This window comes from Anomaloglossus baeobatrachus, chromosome 2, assembly GCF_048569485.1.
Source record: "Anomaloglossus baeobatrachus isolate aAnoBae1 chromosome 2, aAnoBae1.hap1, whole genome shotgun sequence".
NCBI classification, from domain to species: Eukaryota; Metazoa; Chordata; class Amphibia; order Anura; family Aromobatidae; genus Anomaloglossus; species Anomaloglossus baeobatrachus.
The window spans coordinates 142,309,106-142,333,861 of NC_134354.1; the positions used below are offsets into that span (position 1 = coordinate 142,309,106).

Below are 24,756 nucleotides of genomic sequence, written 5' to 3' on the forward strand. Positions count from 1 at the left end.
GACTCCTATAGCATCAATGTAAACATGGGGGTCAAAACTGCCTTTGGGTTCAGGATTTGTCTCTCTTTTTGTTCTGTGTAGCTCTTCTGACGTTAGGGCTTCCTCTGCTTCTGCTGCTATGTAGAAGGGCATTATGGCTTTGGCTAGTGTGCATTCCCCCATCCATTCACCTTCTGCTGCTATGTAGAAGGGCATTATGGCTTTGGCTAGTGTACATTCCCCCATCCATTCACCTTCTGCTGCTATGTAGAAGGGCATTATGGCTTTGGCTAGTGTGCATTCCCCCATCCATTCACCTTCTAAATGAGTTCTGATCTTCATGTCCCCACATATCCAGAAGACATCAGAAATGGACTGGGTCTGGTTGACCAGGTCCTCTCTGGTGGCATTACTATATCTGCTGCAATATCCCTCTGAAATTACCCACAAATGTGTTCCCCTCAGTGCTAGTATAACAGATGTATTTTCCTGGATATATGGTGATGCCTTGACCTGGGTTAGGTGTGTCTGTGACTATGGGGTACTTTTTCCAGTTTTCACAATTTAATTCACTAAGGGATTTGTTAGTGAACAGACTCAGGAAACATTTTTCCACATCTGGGGGAAGATCTAGAGGGACAGATCCTAGGTGGGGTCTCGCCCCTGCACAGACAAAGCAATTAGACTTATTATATTGATTGGCGGTATATTTCATCCACTTCAACCATAAGTTGGTCTCAGGATGCAGTGCCGAAGCCATGGTCCTGTGTCCTCAATGCAGAATGCCCGCACCATATCCGCAGGACATTCCGCATCATTGAAACAGAGAAAAGTTGTGCTCCGGATTTCTGGGAGCTCCTGCGGAATGTCTTGCAGATATATCCGCAGGACACTGTCCCCGTGGGCACATAGCCTTAGTATACATTTACTTCTATACTGTGATGCCAAGCTAATGGGTACACTCATTGAGAGCTCTAATATTCATGTTTTTATTTCAGGACAGGTTTAGGCTCTCCACCTGGCTTTACAAGACGGTCAAGGGCAGCCCAGTCGATGAAACTGAGCTCCTCAAGGTAATTATGGAACATTCTTACATACATTAAAGGTCTGTCTTTTGAGGAAACTTGTGACAATGTGATAGCCAGGACACGCGTTTCTGAAAACTGTAAAGCATAAAGATACTTTACATCATTTAAAGGAAACTATTACTGCAGTTTGAATGAGGGTAACCTTAGACACCACTTATAAGTTGAATCGTCTGGACTGAATTTGTCCGATAGTTTGTTGCCACATGTAAATACGGCAAATAGCCACTAAGCAGTGTCACCCATACGCAGCCATGGTGGGCGCATTCCCTACTCGGTGGCCCCATCAGTGGTTGTGCAAGTCTGATTCACGTTCCTGCACCATCTGCCCGACATACTTCGCACTCACTAAGTGCTTGGTCTGTTGGGCAGCTCAAACGGCCCAACAATGCAGCAACCACTGACCGGTCTCACAGATATCTGCAAACGGTTGCTGCGCGTAAGGGTACCCTTAGAGTTGGTATGCTTTATGTTGAAGTCTATTTTGACATCAGTATCTCTTTTTCTTTAAAGCACTGAAGAACCCAGGACCTCTCGTCCTAGGATGGATCCGGTGGTCCTGTTGAAGCGTTTACCGAATTTATAAAAAGGACAAGAATTTGTAATAATTCTGTGTGTTTTTTTACTTTAGATTTTCTTTCTGGTAATGTTAGTTAAATAAGAATGTTCTGGTATGGCGTTGTTTTATTTTCTTTTAAATAATTAAAAAATTATAATTACAGCAAGTTTGGGACCTAGCATGTGTTTATGCCTGCTTGTCCTCTTCTACTGCTCGATGCACAGGGCATGGCATTTTAATGTACCTTTACACAAACTTCTGAATAATAATCTTTCCTGCAGTTCATGTGAACGAGGTTGAACAATTAAAGGGGTTTGATCACTATGAGTTGGTATCACCTATTAATGTAGCTAAATATAGGCGCCATAAACTGATGTACAAAATTGTGCAGGGGAAAAGTGGCAACACACAGACACCTACCAGATAGATCATATGCGATTATGCCACAAACAATTCCAGCCGAACTTCAAACCACTCATGGTAACTTGTATGGAGCTGCTGACTTTTCCCACCTGACCAATGCAGAGCCTGGAAAAGAAATAAGAAGCAGCGCTCAGTACAGATGTGCTCAGAGTAGACCTTCATTGGTACAGCTTTCCTTTCTCGAGCTCATGGAAACTCAGACAACTATATAAAAAGTACACAATGCGTTTAAAGCGAGACGAATACACATCCATTTCCCATACCAGTGCTTCAAAAACAAAAAAAAAAAAAAAGCTAAAAGAACTGAGTCCTCAGTAGATACCTTATAATGGCTAAGTAAAGAGATGGTACCATCATGTCAGTTACATTTTTAATGGCTATCAACCACTGAGGACCATGTTCTTTAAGCGATTTTTTTTATCTGTACTGGCTAACACAATACAAAGATATATTTTACCTGTAAAAAAAGATTTATAACACAACAACATTACAAGAGACAGAAGAGGAGGAAGAGGGGGGGGGGGCAGCCCTCAAAGGCAATTAGTCACCCTGCCTCAATATCAGCCTAGAGATAAGGTAAGAAAACAAATCCAACTTTTTTGTAAAGTCTGTAAGACTCAAGGTAATTATGGAGCATGCTTATACATTAAATGTCTATACTTTGAGGCAACTTGTGTTAATGGGGTATCCAGGACACGCGTTTCAGAAAACTTGTTCAGGCGTCACTAGTGAGGGTAATTTTTTCCACTTATTTGTTTGGTAGTTCACTCGTAACAACTAGTTCTGGAATTGCTCTGAACAATTGTTCAGGCGTTACACTAGTGAGGGTAATTTTTTCCACTTATTTGTTTGGTAGTTCACTCGTAACAACTAGTTCCGGAATTGCCCTGACCACTTGTTCAGGCGTCACTAGTGAGGGTAATTTTTTCCACTTATTTGTTTGGTAGTTCACTCGTAACAACTAGTTCCGGAATTGCCCTGACCACTTGTTCAGGCGTCACTAGTGAGGGTAATTTTTTCCACTTATTTGTTTGGTAGTTCACTCGTAACAACTAGTTCTGGAATTGCTCTGAACAATTGTTCAAGCGTCACTAGTGAGGGTAATTTTTTCCACTTATTTGTTTGGTAGTTCACTCGTAACAACTAGTTCTGGAATTGCCCTGACCACTTGTTCAGGCGTCACTAGTGAGGGTAATTTTTTCCACTTATTTGTTTGGTAGTTCACTCGTAACAACTAGTTCTGGAATTGCTCTGAACAATTGTTCAAGCGTTACACTAGTGAGGGTAATTTTTTCCACTTATTTGTTTGGTAGTTCACTCGTAACAACTAGTTCTGGAGTTGCCCTGACCACTTTTTCAGGCGTCACTAGTGAGGGTAATTTTTTCCACTTATTTGTTTGGTAGTTCACTCGTAACAACTAGTTCTGGAATTGCTCTGAACAATTGTTCAGGCGTCACTAGTGAGGGTAATTTTTTCCACTTATTTATTTTTTTTATGGCGCAAGATTTTGGCGGCGGTAAGACTTTTACGTCCTATCGGGGGGGGGACCTAGACCGTGGTGCGGGCACGAAAACAGTTCCGGGCAATCAAGTCTGTGTCCGTGATACACTTGCTACAATCAGACAAGTGACCGTGAAACCGGCTAATATACTTGTCTAGAGCGTACCGTTAGCCAGATTAGGAAATACACTTTGGGAATTTAGACGTCAAAAGGTAAACCCGGCTAACGGCCTTATCTCAGGTATATTTTGATAGCCAGTTTTGGCGATACGCATCAGAATGGCGGAGATGAGACTGGAAAACTGGCTAACGCTCGGACAACTCCTCTTCCGTTAGCCAGAATAGGAGAGCTAGTGGGTAAGTTCAGGGAATAGACTGGGAAACTGGCTAATGCCCTTCCGTAAGTAACGTTCTGACAGCCAGATGTTGAGAAAATGTTTGTATAGGTGAAAGACTGCTATTTTGGATACGCTTGTCTCTCAGTAATGTGGCGTCAGTTGCCTTTCTGGAAACACGTTAAAAAACGTGAGTGCGGTTACGCACCCGTTCATCGCAGCACCCGTTTTTACCCTTTGTTTGGTAGTTCACTCGTAACAACTAGTTCTGGAATTGCTCTGAACAATTGTTCAGGCGTCGCTAGTGAGGGTAATTTTTTCCACTTATTTGTTTGGTAGTTCACTCGTAACAACTAGTTCTGGAGTTGCCCTGACCACTTGTTCAGGCGTCACTAGTGAGGGTAATTTTTTCCACTTATTTGTTTGGTAGTTCACTCGTAACAACTAGTTCTGGAGTTGCCCTGACCACTTGTTCAGGCGTTACACTAGTGAGGGTAATTTTTTCCACTTATTTGTTTGGTAGTTCACTCGTAACAACTAGTTCTGACGTTGCCCTGACCACTTGTTCAGGCGTCACTAGTGAGGGTAATGTTTTCCCACTTATTTGTTTGGTAGTTCACTCGTAACAACTAGTTCTGGAGTTGCCCTGACCACTTGTTCAGGCGTCACTAATGAGGGTAACATTTTTCACTTAGTGTCAAATAGTAACCTATTTTTTGGGCCCAAGGTTTTTTGCAAAACTGGCTAATTTCCTTTTTTCTATCTGTACTGGCTAAGGGGTACTTCTCACATAGCGAGATCGCTGCTGAGTCGCGGTTTTCGTGATGCAGCAGTGACCTCATTAGCGATCTCGCTGTATGTGACAATGAGCAGCGATCTGGCCCCTGCTGTGAGATCGCTGCTCGTTGCACACAGCTCTGGTTCATTTTTTTATTGCTGCTCTCCCGCTGTTAAGGCTGATAAGCACACACCTCTGTGTGTGACAGCGAGAGAGCAGCAATCAGGATGCACGGAGCCGGCGTCTGGAAGCCTGCGGTAAGCAGTAACCAAGGTAAATATCAGGTAACCAGGGAATCCCCTTCCTTGGTTACCCGATATTTACATTAGTTACCAGCGTCCGTGCTCTCACTGCCAGCGCTGGCTCCCAGCATCCTACACACAGCCAGACTACACATCGGGTAAAATTAACCCAATGTGTACTCTGGCTACTATGCACGGAGCCGGCGTCTGGAAGCTGCGGACACTGGTAACCAATGTAAATATCGGGTAACAAGCGCTTGGTTACCCGATGTTTACGTTGGTTACCAGTGTCCCAGCTTCCAGACGCCGGCTCCGTGGAAGCGCAGCATCACTTCCACGTCGCTGCTGGCTGGGGATGCAGCCTTCATACAACTATTCATCACTTTCAGCTTTACACAGCCCCATTTAGCATTATGCACCCCAGTTTTATGTGGCCTGATTTTGCATTATGCACCCCCACATAATGCAAAATGTGGGGGCCACATAAAACTACTACTACTACTACCAAGAGTAACTTGGTTTAAGAGCACACTGCTGAAACAAATTATGCTTGTAATCCAAGGTTCACTGTATTTTGTGAGATAATATTGCGTGTCCCATCTGTCAGCATTCACACCGCTCAATCTCCACACTATGAACAGACATTCAGCCAGATATGGCGCATTAATTCACACTAACATTACCAAGGATAGGAAATACTGTTTAGTAACTATTGTGTGATAATAGTGTGTCCCATCTGTAAGCATTCATAAGGCTCAACCTCTAGACTGATTTACAAGTTCATGGCACACCCCCTGCATCTGATTGGTCTGTGTGAATACATTATATATCATGTTGTCTGCAGTGTGATTGTGTAGAGCAAAGCTGTTGGAATGGAGCCAGCTAACATTGATGTGGATGTGTGAGTATAATCTATAATACTTTGTCTTTAATATGCTGATTTTGACAGTGTGCAGGGCTACTGCTGCCCCCTAAAAGGGTAAATTAGATGTGGTCTGTTAAAGGACCAGTATGCATTTGTTGTTTTGAGGGGTAAAGCATATTGCAAAGCAAAGGGTCTTATAGGACTTGCAAAGTTCCCTGAAAAAGGCTATGTCTTTTTGAAAACACAACCTCAAAATTCATGTGGTATATGTTTACTTTCTCACTGTAAAAGTGTTAGGACTGTTTTTATTGCAGGTAGAGAGGCTGGTAGATATGATTCTTACAGGCTAGGTTTTATTTTCACATGGTGTGTTTTTGAATACAGATCCCCGGCTGTCGTGGAGCCACCGGCTGCTGTGCGCAGGTACATTACCTACCAATGTGTGTCAGACATTTGCCAATATGCATAATTTCTTTTATTCACTTCCGGGTGTCTTTCTATGGCTACAGCTACATTACTTTACCCAATGCAATATGCAGAGTCTCGTGACAGTGATTCTGTATCTACACCACATGGAACTTTATATGGGTTACATTGTGGTGTGAAGTGTACTATTTTGGCATGTCTACAACTTTCTGAGCGCTTTATGAATGTGTACATTGTATTCCCTTTGACAGTAGTTGCACTGAGCATCACAAGTCTTATACCACTGTGTTTTTAGCGGTCCAAAGAGGATGCACTTGACCTGCCCAGTTTGCTATATAGTAACAGACCGACTGGACAAACATCTCGGACAGTGCATGAAGCACAATTCTGCCGAGGAGAGGACAGCTACTCTGGCTGATGCAAGGGACACTCTTCGCAACATTGCATCCAAAGGGACAACCATGCAATATGAGGATATTTTGGCCCTTAAAACACCAGAGAACACAATCTCTTTCCTGGAGGAAAGAGGGTACCTCATACTCCAGAAGCCAACTGCGGCCAGGTAGGCTCCACTTTTGTCTATCAAAGTTTTGGATAAAACTTATGACTTTGTATATGTGTAATATTAGCCTTTAACAATATGATAGACCCAACTTAATGATGGATCCAGTGCTTTGGTTTGCAGTTAGGCTATGTGCCCACGCTAGAATGTCCCTGCGGATTTTTTTGCCTGAAAATCCGCGACTTTCGCGGCAAATCCGCACCCGCGGATTTGCCGCGGATTTACCGCGGATTTGCCGCGGATTTTGATGCGGATTTCATTTTTCTTTTTTTCCCCATTCAAAACCAAAAATCCGCACCAAATATGCACCAAACAATTGACATGCTGCAGATTTTTCCGGATCAAAATCCGCGGCAAATCCGCAGCGGAAAAATCCGCAGCATGGGCACAGCATTTCCAAAATGCCATTGAAATGGCTTGGAAGTGCTGCTGCTGCAGATTTTCGGCAAATCCGCGGCAAAATCCGCGGCAAATCCTGTAGCGTGGGCACATAGCCTTAGAGTTTAGGGCCGATCCTCGGTCAGATGGAGGTCGATGCTTTTCACCCCATCTGACCTAGGATCGCTCATCACTATTTGATATGCATGTCCTGTAATCAGGTGGCTTTTTTTAATTTACAGTACTGTCCAAGTTCAGGAGCAGCAGGATGCAGGGACCAGTAGCACTTACGAAGCACCTGTGGGGGAATGTGAGGAGGAGACTGAAGTTGTCCAAGAAAGAGAGAGGTAGGTGTGTGTGTGTGTGTGTGTGTGTGTGTGTGTCACACAAATACTGCTTTCTCTCCTCCCAGTGCTAGTACCGTACCCTCCTGTGCTCATTCAACTGAAACCGCTCCTTATAAAGAAGACTCCCAGAGATTGCCTGTAGAGTGAGTTTGCTTAATCTTTTCATTATAATATACTCGCATGTAACTAAGCATTAACAGGTAACATTGTCCTTTTTAGGACTGAACAAGAGGATCCATCCACATCCGGGCTGATGCAGCAAGATAACTCACCAGTATGTAAAGTCAAGGAATTTGAAGAGGTGATTGTGGGTAGTCCAGTCCTCACGGTCCCAGAGAGAATGGATCTTGAAGCGTCAAATGACTTCCAAGTTGTGGAAGATTCTAGTGAAGACCAGAGTGATGAAGAGGATAAAGAGTCATCCGGTGAGGAATCCGCTGTCTCCGCTGAGGAGGAGCAAGAATCCGCTGAGGAGGAGCAAGAATCCGCTGAGGAGGAGCAAGAATCCGCTGAGGAGGAGCAAGAATCCGCTGAGGAGGAGCAAGAATCCGCTGAGGAGGAGCAAGAATCCGCTGAGGAGGAGCAAGAATCCGCTGAGGAGGAGCAAGAATCCGCTGAGCAGGAGCAAGAATCCGCTGAGCAGGAGCAAGAATCCGCTGAGCAGGAGCAAGAATCCGCTGAGCAGGAGCAAGAATCCGCTGAGCAGGAGCAAGAATCCGCTGAGCAGGAGCAAGAATCCGCTGAGCAGGAGCAAGAATCCGCTGAGCAGGAGCAAGAATCCGCTGAGCAGGAGCAAGAATCCGCTGAGCAGGAGCAAGAATCCGCTGTCTCCTCTGATGAGGATATGAACAGGTCAGGAAACATGCACCGTCTTTCTCGTAAACTGTAAAATATAACAAGTCTTAACTGTTGTTCTTTCATCCAATATTATAGAGTTCTAAAGATAAAATGGACAGGACTAAAACAAAAAATGAAGCAAGCTGGTTTGTATAAACGTTTTAAAGAGGAACATCCAGTTCTGAAAGGTTTTGAGGATTATTTAAAGAAAAACCTCTCAGTAAAGAAGGTGAACCAAGAGGTTGCAGACGTCTCAAGATTTCTATATTACATGAACAATGACTGTGTGAGTTTGGATTTCGTGAAGGACATTAAGAAGGCACAGTCTTTCTTTGTCAAACTGCGTGAAGTCGGGCTCTCAAGCCAGACGGCATGCAATTATTTAAAACACGTTAAGAGATTTGTGCGTTATCAGCTACGAGGAACCAATTTGGCACATGAAAACCCGCAGCTGTATAAAGCTTTCAAAATATTTAAAGGTGTGACCAAGGATATCCAGACCATGCTGGCAAAAGGTGTCTCACAGGAGGTGGTCAGCAACAGGCGAGTTATCAGCTTATATGAATTTGTGTATATTTGGTTACAATCACTCTTTTGTCCCCAGGGTTTTCACATGGCCGAATGTAACACTCATATGTTTTATCCATCTTAGATTTGACGCATTAACATCGTCGCATTTTCCACCAGCACACTATCTGAAGATTCTGGAAGTGGCCAAGCCATCCTTTTTGAAATCTTTGAGATATATCAAGTCTGGTGGCAAAAAAAGGGAACATCAGTTTAACGTCTTGAATTACTTGGAGACCCTACTGGTTTTAAAGCATGGACAACGGCCAGGTGTAATAAAGAATTTCACAGTAAGTAAATCACCTCTGACTCATCTTCTTAAATGACACCTGTCACTGAACCTTTCTCAACTGTCTTCACTCTAAGGTAAAAAATTGTTTAAAAGAAATGAAGTCCTCAGTGGTTGATACCTTTTAATGGCTAAAAGAAAAGATGGTAATACTAGCAAGCTTTCGAGCTATTATTACCATCTTTTCAGTTAGCCATTAAAAAGGTATCATCCACTGAGGACTTCAGTTCTTTTAAATAATTTTTTATCTCTACTGGCTAACACGGTACAAAGATATATTTTACCTTCACTCTCAGGTGTCAGAGTGGACCAGGAGGTTGCCTTACGGATATGAGGGGCAAGACTTCATTGTCATTGGGGTGAAAGCACACAAGACCTCTGCACAACAAGTCGCCTGCTTTGCGCTTACTCCAACTGAAGAAGAAGTAAGATTTCCTTTCCTCCTGGTGATGGACTCTGGGATTTTCCATCTTACCATGTTTGTATTTGTTTTTGCTTTTACAGTGGTTAAAGGTGTATTATAAGAAAGTGCGACCCAATATGGTCAAGCCAAACTCAGGAAATACATTCTTCCTAAATAGCTCAGGGGAGCCTATCCACAATGTCTCTAATGACCTTATGCGTTACCATAAAAAGTAAGATTTAGAAAGTCTAAAATCTTTCTGAAAGTCTATGTGCATAGCTATAGGTTTGATTTTCTACATTATATTTTAGGTTTAGTCTTCCCCTTGTCACCAGCAAGATGATTAGGAAGGTAATTGAATCATGGACCATCTCAAAATTGAAAGACCACGAAAAACATCTCTTTGCCAGGTATCTAGGCCATTCTAATGAGACAGCGGAAAGAAATTACCGAGAAAATACCCTGGAAAACATCTGTCATGGCCACTCGCTAGTCCTACGATCATGGAATGAAGAAATGCAGGAAGCACAAGCCAGCACATCAAGGTATTTAATTGTAAAATACAAAATCAAACCTGCTTTGTAACAAACACTAATATTTGATTTCTAACACTTCTAAAGGGCTGCAGAAGAGGGTACTGGGGAACCTCTGACTGGACAGTTAGGCTATGTGCCCACGCTGCGGAAAATGCGCGGATTTTGCCACGGATTTCTCGCGGATTTTCCAGAAATCTGCAGCACAGCTACTCCCCAGCCATTTCTATGGCATTTGGGAAATGCTGTGCCCACGCTGCGGATTTTTCCGCAGCGGAAATCGTGCGGAAAAATCTGCAGCATGTCAATTATTCCTGCGGATTTCTCCGCAGGGTCCCCTATACTTACCTGCCTTGATAGCAGACACCGTAGTCACTTTCTCCGTCCGGTGCACAGCAGCGTAGCTGATCCAGGTACAGGAAGGAGGAGGTGGGCGGGGCCTGCACGAGCTCCGGTCATGTGACAGCCGGAGCTAGTTCAGGCCCGCCCACTTTCTCCTGTGCACAGTGAAGACGCTGACAGAGTGACCCGGCCGCCGGAAAGCGAGGTGCTGCGTGATGGAGGTAAGTATGAACTCACCCATCACTGCAGCACTTGTTCTGCATTGAGGATGCAGTGCCGAAGCCATGGTCCTGTGTCCTCAATGCAGAATGCCCGCACCATATCCGCAGGACATTCCGCATCATTGAAACAGAGAAAAGTTGTGCTCCGGATTTCTGGGAGCTCCTGCGGAATGTCTTGCGGATATATCCGCAGGACACTGTCCCCGTGGGCACATAGCCTTAGTATACATTTACTTCTATACTGTGATGCCAAGCTAATGGGTACACTCATTGAGAGCTCTAATATTCATGTTTTTATTTCAGGGCAGGTTTAGGCTCTCCACCTGGCATTACAACACAGTCAAGGGCGGCCCAGTCGCTGAAACGGAGCTCCTCAAGGTAATTATGGAACATTCTTACATACATTAAAGGTCTGTCTTTTGAGGAAACTTGTGACAATGTGATAGCCAGGACACGCGTTTCTGAAAACTGTAAAGCATAAAGATACTTTACATCATTTAAAGGAAACTATTACTGCAGTTTGAATGAGGGTAGCCTTAGACACCACTTATAAGTTGAATCGTCTGGACTGAATTTGGCCGATAGTTTGTTGCCACATGTAAATACGGCAAATAGCCACTAAGCAGTGTCACCCATACGCAGCCATGGTGGGCGCATTCCCTACTCGGTGGCCCCATCAGTGGTTGTGCAAGTCTGATTCACGTTCCTGCACCATCTCCCCGACATACTTCGCACTCACTAAGTGCTTGGTCTGTTGGGCAGCTCAAACGGCCCAACAATGCAGCAACCACTGACCGGTCTCACAGATATCTGCAAACGGTTGCTGCGCGTAAGGGTACCCTTAGAGTTGGTATGCTTTATGTTTGTCTATTTTGACATCAGTATCTCTTTTTCTTTAAAGCACTGAAGAACCCAGGACCTCTCGTCCTAGGATGGATCCGGTGGTCCTGTTGAAGCGTTTACCGAATTTATAAAAAGGACAAGAATTTGTAATAATTCTGTGTGTTTTTTTAGTTTAGATTTTCTTTCTGGTAATGTTAGTTAAATAAGAATGTTCTGGTATGGCGTTGTTTTATTTTCTTTTAAATAATTAAAAAATTATAATTACAGCAAGTTTGGGACCTAGCACGTGTTTATGCCTGCTTGTCCTCTTCTACTGCTCGATGCACAGGGCATGGCATTTTAATGTACCTTTACACAAACTTCTGAATAATAATCTTTCCTGCAGTTCATGTGAACGAGGTTGAACAATTAAAGGGGTTTGATCACTATGAGTTGGTATCACCTATTAATGTAGCTAAATATAGGCGCCATAAACTGATGTACAAAATTGTGCAGGGGAAAAGTGGCAACACACAGACACCTACCAGATAGATCATATGCAATTATGCCACAAACAATTCCAGCCGAACTTCAAACCACTCATGGTAACTTGTATGGAGCTGCTGACTTTTCCCACCTGACCAATGCAGAGCCTGGAAAAGAAATAAGAAGCAGCGCTCAGTACAGATGTGCTCAGAGTAGACCTTCATTGGTACAGCTTTCCTTTCTCGAGCTCATGGAAACTCAGACAACTATATAAAAAGTACACAATGCGTTTAAAGCGAGACAAATACACATCCATTTCCCATACCAGTGCTTCAAAAACAAAAAAAAAAAAAAGAAAAAAGCTAAAAGAACTGAGTCCTCAGTAGATACCTTATAATGGCTAAGTAAAGAGATGGTACCATCATGTCAGTTACATTTTTAATGGCTATCAACCACTGAGGACCATGTTCTTTAAGCGATTTTTTTTTATCTGTACTGGCTAACACAATACAAAGATATATTTTACCTGTAAAAAAAGATTTATAACACAACAACATTACAAGAGACAGAAGAGGAGGAAGAGGGGGAGGGTGGCAGCCTTCATGGGCATGTAGTCACCCTTCCTCAAGATCAGCCTACAGATAAGGTAAGAAAACAAATCCAACTTTTTTGTAAAGTATGTAAGACACAAGGTAATTATGGAGCATGCTTATACATTAAATGTCTATACTTTGAGGCAACTTGTGTTAATGGGGTATCCAGGACACGCGTTTCAGAAAACTTGTTCAGGCGTCACTAGTGAGGGTAATTTTTTCCACTTATTTGTTTGGTAGTTCACTCGTAACAACTAGTTCCGGAATTGCCCTGACCACTTGTTCAGGCGTCACTAGTGAGGGTAATTTTTTCCACTTATTTGTTTGGTAGTTCACTCGTAACAACTAGTTCCGGAATTGCCCTGACCACTTGTTCAGGCGTCACTAATGAGGGTAACTTTTTTCACTTAGTAACCTATTTTTTGTGCCCAAGGTTTTTTGCTAAACTGGCTAATCGACACTTTGCCAGGAATAGTCTAAGGCTATGTGCCCACGGGACGGTTTCTGCAGATTTTGCCGCGGAAAACCTGCGGATTTTTCAGATAAATCCGCAGGTTTTAGCATGTACAGTCACTCCCCATGTTATCCTATGGGATATGGGGAGTGCTGTGTCCACGCTGCGGAAAGTGCAGCTGCCGAACATGCTGCGGATGTCCGCATCCGCAAGTATAATTGCATGTCAATTATTCCTGCGGAATTACCTGCGGCCCTGCGCTATGGAGATAGAGGCCGGGACGTCCGCAGGTAATTTGCATGAAAGTCCGCATGTTTCCCGCAGCTATACCGCTGTAATCTCACAGCTAAAAATAGCTGCGGGAAACATGCGCTTGTACCTGCGGATACATCCGCAGGTACGAGCGCCCGTGGGCACATAGCCTAAGTCAAATTAGGATCCGGCTATCATACTCTTGAGCGCAGTGGTGTGGCGCAAACGAGTCAGAGAGGAAATCAGTTTGGAATCAGACAGATCAAGAATGCAGGATAAAAACAGCTAACATTTATCTCTAAGCAAGATACAGTGCATATACGTAGATGATCAGTGATTAAATTAGTTGTAGCTCAGTGCTGGTATATGGTTATGAGCATTCGCAGGCAGTGTTGCGTGAATGAAGCTCCAGTGCTTGTATAAGTTAGATGAATTTCCCAAAAAAAAAACCCACAAAAAACAAACAAACCGGTGACTGCAGTCATTGCTGCAGTGTCTAGAGCGCATGACTAACTCACACAAGAGATTAGTGTATAGGCAGATTTTACTGACTTGAAATAGCAGGTGATTTGGAGACTCCGGGGCCCATGATGACCTCCAATTCCGTAGCCATTAAGATCTGCCATTGTTTTGGCACCAGAGAATTGTAAGGCTATGTGCGCACGTTGCGTATATGCATGCAGTTACGCTGCGATCTGCAGCGCAGCGTAACTGCATGCGTCCTGCGTCCCCTGCATAATATATGAAGATTGTGTGGGAGCCGTGCGCACGTGGCGTCTTGGAGCGCAGCGCTTCAGCTGTTGCCCGAAGCGCACGTTTTAAGAAAAGACATGTCACTTCTTTCCTGCGCTTTACCTGCAGCCCTTGCTCTGTCTATCAGAGGAGCTGCAGGCAGAGCGCATGGAATCAGCTTTTTTTTTTTTCATTACGGACTGTTTCTGCAGCGATTTGAAGCGCACGTGTGCTCTTCAGATCGCTGCAGAAATTTCTGCAGGGCCAGTACGCAACGTGCGCACATAGCCTTACAGTGCTGCACGATAGTACAGGATCATTACGCTGCGTCCCCACATGTGAACCACGCGTCATTACAATTACAGAGGATAGTGCTTAACATTAAGCCAGATATGGCGCATCCTTTCACTACCATTACCAAGTAAATATAGTCATTTTATTGTGTGTCCCATCTGTCAGCATTCACAAGGCTTAAACAATGTACTGCCACTCCTTTTGATTTACATACATGGCATGCCTCCTGCATCTGATTGGTCTGTCTGACTACATATATTTGATATCACGTCCTCAGTGTAGTGGTATAGATAACCTGTTGGAATGGAGCCAGCTGCCATTGATGTGGATGTGTGAGTATAATAATCTCTACTAGTTTGTGTCTTAAATATGCTGATTTGGACAGTGCAGGGCTACTGCTGCCTCTCAGAATGTAAATTAGATGTGCTCTGTTAAAGGACCATTATGTATTTGTTGTTCTGAGTCAGAGGGGTAAAAGCATATCACAAAGCAAAATGTCTTATAGGACTTGCAATGTTTGCTGGAAAAGGCTATGCGTTTTGGAAAACATATACCACATGTGCTTTGAGGTTGTATATTTTCTTTCACTCTGTAAAAGTGTGAAGTCAGAAAAACATGATTGTTTTTAATGCAGGGAGATAACCTGTTAGATATTTTTAGGCTAGGTTTTATTTTCACACAGTGTTTTTGAATACAGATCCCCCGCTGTCGTGCAGCCACCGGCTGCTGTGCGCAGGTGTAGACACCGCACTGTCGTGCAGCCACCAGCTGCTGTGCCCAGGTATGTACATTGCCTACCAGTGTGTGAGTCTTGCATATGCCAATATCCATAGAATTTTTTATTCACTTCTGGGTGTCTTTCTATGGGTACATTAACTTGCCTGATACAGAGTATGACGACATATTGCGAAAGTGATTCTGTATGGGTTATACTGCGGTGTGAAGTGTACTATTTTGGAGTGTCCGCAACTTTTTGAGCACTATGAATGTGCAGGCTGTATTCCCTTTGCCAATATTTGCACTGTGCATCACAAGTCTTATACCGCTGTGTTTTTAGAGTTTCAATGCGGATGCACATGACCTGCCCAATCTGCTATATAGTAACAGACCGACTGGCCAAACATCTTGATCGACAGTGCATGAAGCACAATTCTACCGAGGAGAGGACCGCTGCTTTGGTTGATGCAAAAAACACACTTCGTAAGATCGCATCCAAAGGGACCACCATGAATTATGAAGAGATTAAAGCATATGGAACTTCACTGAACATGATCCCTTTCCTGGAGGAGAGAGGATTCCTCATACTGGAAAAGCCAACTGCAGCCAGGTAGGCTACACTTTTGCTTATCAAAGTTTTGGATATATCACATGGCTTTGTATATGTTTAATATTCGTGTTGAAAGATCTCATCGGCTAAACTTCAGGATGGATCCAGCACTTTTGTTGGCATATAGTGTTTAAGGCAAATGCCTGATTTTCAGTCAGATTGGGTTGATGCTCTTGACCCCATCTGAGCCAGGATCGCTCATCACTATTTGATATGCATGTCCTGTAATCAGGTGGCTTTTTATAATTTACAGTACTGCCGAAGTTCAGGAGCAGCAGGATGCAGGGGCCAGTAGCACTTATGAAGCACCTGTGGGGGAATGTGAGGAGGAGACTGAAGTTGTCCAAGAAAGAGAGAGGTCAGAGTGAGATACATATTGTATTATACTAAAATACCCTTAATGGGTGGTTTATGGTGTCAAAACGTAAATTTTATTTTTTTTATGGCGCAAGATTTTGGCGGCGGTCAGACTTTTACGTCCTATCAGGGGGGACCTAGACCGTGGTGCGGGCACGAAAACAGTTCCGGGCGATCAAGTCTGTGTCCGTGATACACTTGCTACAATCAGACAAGTGACCGTGAAACTGGCTAATTTACTTGTCTAGAGCGTACCGTTAGCCAGATTAGGAAATACACTTCGGGAATTTGGACGTCAAAAGGTAAACCGGGCTAACGGCTTCATGTAAGGTATGTTCCGATAGCCAGGTCTGGAGATACGCATCGGAATGGCGGAGATGACATTGGAAAACTGGCTGACGCTTCGGAAACTCCCTCTTCTGTTAGCCGGATTAGGAGAACTACTGGGTAAGTTCAGGGAATAGACTGGGAAACTGGCTAATGCCCTTCCGTAAGTAACGTTCTGACAGCCAGATGTTGAACAGGTGCTGCGATGAACGGGTGCGTAACCGCACTCACGTTTTTTAACGTGTTTCCAGAAAGGCAACTGACGCCACATTACTGAGAGACAAGCGTATCCAAAATAGCAGTCTTTCACCTATACAAACATTTTCTCAACATCTGGCTGTCAGAACGTTACTTACGGAAGGGCATTAGCCAGTTTCCCAGTCCTTTCCCTGAACTTACCCACTAGCTCTCCTATTCTGGCTAACGGAAGAGGAGTTGTCCGAGCGTTAGCCAGTTTTCCAGTCTCATCTCCGCCATTCCGATGCGTATCGCCAAAACTGGCTATCAAAATATACCTGAGATAAAGCCGTTAGCCGGGTTTACCTTTTGACGTCTAAATTCCCGAAGTGTATTTCCTAATCTGGCTAACGGTACGCTCTAGACAAGTATATTAGCCGGTTTCACGGTCACTTGTCTGATTGTAGCAAGTGTATCACGGACACAGACTTGATTGCCCGGAACTGTTTTCGTGCCCGCACCACGGTCTAGGTCCCCCCCCGATAGGACGTAAAAGTCTTACCGCCGCCAAAATCTTGCGCCATAAAAAAAATAAAATTTACGTTTTGACACCATAAACCACCCAATAAGGGTAAAAACGGGTGCTGCGATGAACGGGTGCGTAACCGCACTCACGTTTTTTAACGTGTTTCCAGAAAGGCAACTGACGCCACATTACTGAGAGACAAGCGTATCCAAAATAGCAGTCTTTCACCTATACAAACATTTTCTCAACATCTGGCTGTCAGAACGTTACTTACGGAAGGGCATTAGCCAGTTTCCCAGTCTATTCCCTGAACTTACCCACTAGTTCTCCTATTCTGGCTAACGGAAGAGGAGTTGTCCGAGCGTTAGCCAGTTTTCCAGTCTCATCTCCGCCATTCCGATGCGTATCGCCACAACTGGCTATCAAAATATACCTGAGATAAAGCCGTTAGCCGGGTTTACCTTTTGACATCCAAATTCCCAAAGTGTATTTCCTAATCTGGCTAACGGTACGCTCTAGACAAGTACATTAGCCGGTTTCACGGTCACTTGTCTGTTTGTAGCAAGTGTATCACGGACACAGACTTGATCGCCCGGAACTGTTTTCGTGCCCCCACCACGGTCTAGGTCCCCCCCCCCCGATAGGACGTAAAAGTCTTACCGCCGCCAAAATCTTGCGCCATAAAAAAAATAAAATTTACGTTTTAACACCGTAAACCACCCAATAAGGGTAAAAACGGGTGGTGCGATGAACGGGAGCGTAACCACACTCACTTTTTTTTACGTGTTTCCAGAAAGGCAACTGACGCCACATTACTGAGAGACAAGCGTATCCAAAATAGCAGTCTTTCACCTATACAAACATTTTCTCAACATCTGGCTGTCAGAACGTTACTTACGGAAGGGCATTAGCCAGTTTCCCAGTCTATTCCCTGAACTTACCCACTAGCTCTCCTATTCTGGCTAACGGAAGAGGAGTTGTCCGAGCGTTAGCCAGTTTTCCAGTCTCATCTCCGCCATTCTGATGCGTATCGCCAAAACTGGCTATCAAAATATACCTGAGATAAAGCCGTTAGCCGGGTTTACCTTTTGACGTCCAAATTCCCGAAGTGTATTTCCTAATCTGGCTAACGGTACGCTTTAGACAAGTAAATTAGCCAGTTTCACGGTCACTTGTCTGATTGTAGCAAGTGTATCACGGACACAGACTTGATTGCCCGGAACTGTTTTCGTGCCCGCACCACGGTCTAGGTCCCCCCCCGATAGGACGTAAAAGTCTTACCGCCGCCAAAATCTTGCGCCATAAAAAAAATAAAATTTACGTTTTGACACCATAAACCACCCAATAAGGGTAAAAACGGGTGCTGCGATGAACGGGTGCGTAACCGCACTCACGTTTTTTAACGTGTTTCCAGAAAGTCAAATGACGCCACATTACTGAGAGACAAGCGTATCCAAAATAGCAGTCTTTCACCTATACAAACATTTTCTCAACATCTGGCTGTCAGAACGTTACTTACGGAAGGGCATTAGCCAGTTTCCCAGTCTATTCCCTGAACTTACCCACTAGTTCTCCTATTCTGGCTAACGGAAGAGGAGTTGTCCGAGCGTTAGCCAGTTTTCCAGTCTCATCTCCGCCATTCCGATGCGTATCGCCACAACTGGCTATCAAAATATACCTGAGATAAAGCCGTTAGCCGGGTTTACCTTTTGACGTCCAAATTCCCGAAGTGTATTTCCTAATCTGGCTAACGGTACGCTCTAGACAAGTACATTAGCCGGTTTCACGGTCACTTGTCTGATTGTAGCAAGTGTATCACGGACACAGACTTGATCGCCCGGAACTGTTTCCGTGCCCCCACCACGGTCTAGGTCCCCCCCCCGATAGGACGTAAAAGTCTGACCGCCGCCAAAATCTTGCGCCATAAAAAAAATAAAATTTACGTTTTGACACCATAAACCACCCAATAAGGGTAAAAACGGGTGCTGCGATGAACGGGTGCGTAACCGCACTCACGTTTTTTACGTGTTTTCAGAAAGGCAACTGACGCCACATTACTGAGAGACAAGCGTATCCAAACTAGCAGTCTTTCACCTATGCAAACATTTTCTCAACATCTGGCTGTCAGAACGTTACTTACGGAAGGGCATTAGCCAGTTTCCCAGTCTATTCCCTGAACTTACCCACTAGCTCTCCTATTCTGGCTAACGGAAGAGGAGTTGTCCGAGCGTTAGCCAGTTTTCCAGTCTCATCTCCGCCATTCGGATGCGTATCGCCAAAACTGGCTATCAACACATACCTGAGATAAAGCCGTTAGCCAGGTTTACCTTTTGACGTCCAAATTCCCGAAGTGTATTTCCTAATCTGGCTAACGGTACGCTCTAGACAAGTAAATTAGCCAGTTTCACGGTCACTTGTCTGATTGTAGCAAGTGTATCACGGACACAGACATGATCGCCCGGAACTGTTTTCGTGCCCGCACCACGGTCTAGGTCCCCCCCGATAGGACGTAAAAGTCTGACCGCCGCCAAAATCTTGCGCCATAAAAAAAATAAAATTTACGTTTTGACACCATAAACCACCCGATAAGGGTAAAAACGGGTGCTGCGATGAACGGGTGCGTAACCGCACTCACGTTTAACGTGTTTCCAGAAAGTCAAATGACGCCACATTACTGAGAGACAAGCGTATCCAAAATAGCAGTCTTTCACCTATACAAACATTTTCTCAACATCTGGCTGTCAGAACGTTACTTACGGAAGGGCATTAGCCAGTTTCCCAGTCTTTTCCCTGAACTTACCCACTAGCTCTCCTATTCTGGCTAACGGAAGAGGAGTTGTCCGAGCGTTAGCCAGTTTTCCAGTCTCATCTCCGCCATTCCGATGCGTATCGCCACAACTGGCTATCAAAATATACCTGAGATAAAGCCGTTAGCCGGGTTTACCTTTTGACATCCAAATTCCCAAAGTGTATTTCCTAATCTGGCTAACGGTACGCTCTAGACAAGTACATTAGCCGGTTTCACGGTCACTTGTCTGTTTGTAGCAAGTGTATCACGGACACAGACTTGATCGCCCGGAACTGTTTTCGTGCCCCCACCACGGTCTAGGTCCCCCCCCCCCGATAGGACGTAAAAGTCTTACCGCCGCCAAAATCTTGCGCCATAAAAAAAATAAAATTTACGTTTTAACACCGTAAACCACCCAATAAGGGTAAAAACGGGTGGTGCGATGAACGGGAGCGTAACCACACTCACTTTTTTTTACGTGTTTCCAGAAAGGCAACTGACGCCACATTACTGAGAGACAAGCGTATCCAAAATAGCAGTCTTTCACCTATACAAACATTTTCTCAACATCTGGCTGTCAGAACGTTACTTACGGAAGGGCATTAGCCAGTTTCCCAGTCTATTCCCTGAACTTACCCACTAGCTCTCCTATTCTGGCTAACGGAAGAGGAGTTGTCCGAGCGTTAGCCAGTTTTCCAGTCTCATCTCCGCCATTCTGATGCGTATCGCCAAAACTGGCTATCAAAATATACCTGAGATAAAGCCGTTAGCCGGGTTTACCTTTTGACGTCCAAATTCCCGAAGTGTATTTCCTAATCTGGCTAACGGTACGCTTTAGACAAGTAAATTAGCCAGTTTCACGGTCACTTGTCTGATTGTAGCAAGTGTATCACGGACACAGACTTGATTGCCCGGAACTGTTTTCGTGCCCGCACCACGGTCTAGGTCCCCCCCCGATAGGACGTAAAAGTCTTACCGCCGCCAAAATCTTGCGCCATAAAAAAAATAAAATTTACGTTTTGACACCATAAACCACCCAATAAGGGTAAAAACGGGTGCTGCGATGAACGGGTGCGTAACCGCACTCACGTTTTTTAACGTGTTTCCAGAAAGTCAAATGACGCCACATTACTGAGAGACAAGCGTATCCAAAATAGCAGTCTTTCACCTATACAAACATTTTCTCAACATCTGGCTGTCAGAACGTTACTTACGGAAGGGCATTAGCCAGTTTCCCAGTCTATTCCCTGAACTTACCCACTAGTTCTCCTATTCTGGCTAACGGAAGAGGAGTTGTCCGAGCGTTAGCCAGTTTTCCAGTCTCATCTCCGCCATTCCGATGCGTATCGCCACAACTGGCTATCAAAATATACCTGAGATAAAGCCGTTAGCCGGGTTTACCTTTTGACGTCCAAATTCCCGAAGTGTATTTCCTAATCTGGCTAACGGTACGCTCTAGACAAGTACATTAGCCGGTTTCACGGTCACTTGTCTGATTGTAGCAAGTGTATCACGGACACAGACTTGATCGCCCGGAACTGTTTCCGTGCCCCCACCACGGTCTAGGTCCCCCCCCCGATAGGACGTAAAAGTCTGACCGCCGCCAAAATCTTGCGCCATAAAAAAAATAAAATTTACGTTTTGACACCATAAACCACCCAATAAGGGTAAAAACGGGTGCTGCGATGAACGGGTGCGTAACCGCACTCACGTTTTTTACGTGTTTTCAGAAAGGCAACTGACGCCACATTACTGAGAGACAAGCGTATCCAAACTAGCAGTCTTTCACCTATGCAAACATTTTCTCAACATCTGGCTGTCAGAACGTTACTTACGGAAGGGCATTAGCCAGTTTCCCAGTCTATTCCCTGAACTTACCCACTAGCTCTCCTATTCTGGCTAACGGAAGAGGAGTTGTCCGAGCGTTAGCCAGTTTTCCAGTCTCATCTCCGCCATTCGGATGCGTATCGCCAAAACTGGCTATCAACACATACCTGAGATAAAGCCGTTAGCCAGGTTTACCTTTTGACGTCCAAATTCCCGAAGTGTATTTCCTAATCTGGCTAACGGTACGCTCTAGACAAGTAAATTAGCCAGTTTCACGGTCACTTGTCTGATTGTAGCAAGTGTATCACGGACACAGACATGATCGCCCGGAACTGTTTTCGTGCCCGCACCACGGTCTAGGTCCCCCCCGATAGGACGTAAAAGTCTGACCGCCGCCAAAATCTTGCGCCATAAAAAAAATAAAATTTACGTTTTGACACCATAAACCACCCGATAAGGGTAAAAACGGGTGCTGCGATGAACGGGTGCGTAACCGCACTCACGTTTAACGTGTTTCCAGAAAGTCAAATGACGCCACATTACTGAGAGACAAGCGTATCCAAAATAGCAGTCTTTCACCTATACAAACATTTTCTCAACATCTGGCTGTCAGAACGTTACTTACGGAAGGGCATTAGCCAGTTTCCCAGTCTTTTCCCTGAACTTACCCACTAGCTCTCCTATTCTGGCTAACGGAAGAGGAGTTGTCCGAGCGTTAGCCAGTTTTCCGGTCTCATCTCCGCCATTCCGATGCGTATCGCCAAAACTGGCTATCAAAATATACCTGAGATAAAGCCGTTAGCCGGGTTTACCTTTTGACGTCTAAATTCCCGAAGTGTATTTCCTAATCTGGCTAACGGTACGCTCTAGACAAGTATATTAGCCGGTTTCACGGTCACTTGTCTGATTGTAGCAAGTGTATCACGGACACAGACTTGATTGCCCGGAACTGTTTTCGTGCCCGCACCACGGTCTAGGTCCCCCCCGATAGGACGTAAAAGTCTTACCGCCGCCAAAATCTTGCGCCATAAAAAAAATAAAATTTACGTTTTGACACCATAAACCACCCAATAAGGGTAAAAACGGGTGCTGCGATGAACGGGTGCGTAACCGCACTCACGTTTTTTAACGTGTTTCCAGAAAGGCAACTGACGCCACATTACTGAGAGACAAGCGTATCCAAAAATTTAACAGTCTCCCACCTATACCTATATACACATACACACTGTATTTATATATTGTACTTTATATATGCACACATTATAATTAGTGTGTATGTGTGCATATATAAAGTATAATATATATATACACACACACATACATACATATATATATATATATATACACAGAGATATATATATATATATATATATATATATATATATTATATATATATATATATATATATATATATATATAGAGATATATATATATATATATATATAAATATAAAACACACACACACACACAATATTCTAATATATACACACACCCGTATTAGATATATGGAGCTATAGATATATTGGAGAGAGATATATTTATTAGATATAAAAAAAAAATCTTTAAAACTGAAGTCCTCAGTGGTTGATACCTTCTAATGGCTAACTGAAAAGATGGTAATAGCAAGCTTTTGAGAATACTCAGGTCTCTTCTTCAGGCATGGTATAACACAAAATCTGATAAGTCACATTTAAACACAACAGGACATAGAATGGAGCAGTAAATCAGACAAACTGCTGTGGCCATAAATATTGCTGTAGTTCATGGATAAGCACTGTGAAAGTTTTATTGTCCTCTCATTAGGGTCAGACAGAGGATCACATCTCTTAATTGATGTAAAAAGACATGAATCCATGTGACACATTCTTTCCTTCTCGGAATGTGTCAAAGGTCATCACAAGTTTGTACACCCATAATCTCCCATCTCTCTGGGACTTAAAATTTCCTTTCAATACAAGAAATTTCATGTCCATGATGCTGTCTGGGTTACAGAAATGTTTGGCTATTACCATCTTTTCAGTTAGCCATTAAAAAAAAAGGTATCAACCACTGAGGACTTCAGTTCTTTTAAACAATTTTTTATCTCAACTGGCTAACACGGTACAAAGATATATTTTATTAGCTATATAAAAAGAAAGATATATTTTTAGATAAAATATATCTCCATCTGTCTCTAATAAAATATACCTCCATCTCTCATCTAATAAAATACATCTCCATCTCTCATCTAATAAAATATATCTATATTTAATAGAGATATATCTCTAATAAAATATCTCTCTCCTAATAAAATATATATCTCATAAAATATATATCTCTCATAGATATATATTTTATGAGAGATATTTTATTAGATGAGCAATATATTTTATTAGAGATATATCTATTAAATATATATATTTTATTAGATGAGAGATAGAGATATATTTTCTCTATCTAATAAAATATATCTATCAATATATATTAGAGAGATATATTTTATGAGAGAGATATATATTTTATTAGAGAGAGATCATATGTAATGCTTTCTCTTTTCGCAGTGCTAGTACAGTGCACCCCTGTGCTCATGCAACTGACACAGCTCCTGATAGAGAAGACTCCCAGAGATTGCCTGTACAGTGAGTTTATGCTTAATCTTTTCATTATAATATGCTCGCATGTAACTAACCATTGACATGTAACATTGTCCTTTTTAGGACTGAAAAAGAGGGTGCATCCACATCCGGGCTGATGCAGCAAGAGAACTCACCTGTATGTAAAGTCGAGAAATGTAAAGACTTCCCAGTTGTGGAGGATTCTAGTGAAGACCAGAGTGATGAAGAGAACAAACAGTCATCCGGTGAAGGATCCGCTGTCCCCTCCAAAGAGCCAGAATCCGCTGTCCCCTCCAAAGAGCCAGAATCCGCTGTCCCCTCCAAAGAGCCAGAATCCGCTGTCCCCTCCAAAGAGCCAGAATCCGCTGTCCCCTCCAAAGAGCCAGAATCCGCTGTCCCCTCCAAAGTGCCAGAATCCGCTGTCCCCTCCAAAGAGCCAGAATCCGCTGTCCCCTCCAAAGAGCCAGAATCCGCTGCCCCCTCCAAAGAGCCAGAATCCGCTGCCCCCTCCAAAGAGCCAGAATCCGC

The 24,756-nt window shown here is 43.7% G+C and overlaps 2 long non-coding RNA genes across 2 annotated transcripts; one reads left to right on the plus strand and one right to left on the minus strand.

Annotated features, from left to right (window-relative positions):
• Nucleotides 1-2,064: 2,064 nt before the first annotated feature.
• LOC142291130 (uncharacterized) lies at nt 2,065-24,756 on the minus strand. Its single transcript, XR_012750441.1, has 3 exons — nt 24,384-24,756; nt 12,040-12,147; nt 2,065-2,151 (listed from the first exon to the last, which is right to left on the minus strand). It is a non-coding gene; the product is annotated as an uncharacterized LOC142291130 (long non-coding RNA).
• On the plus strand, nt 10,059-11,653 carry LOC142291131 (uncharacterized). Its single transcript, XR_012750442.1, has 3 exons — nt 10,059-10,121; nt 10,976-11,050; nt 11,574-11,653. It is a non-coding gene; the product is annotated as an uncharacterized LOC142291131 (long non-coding RNA).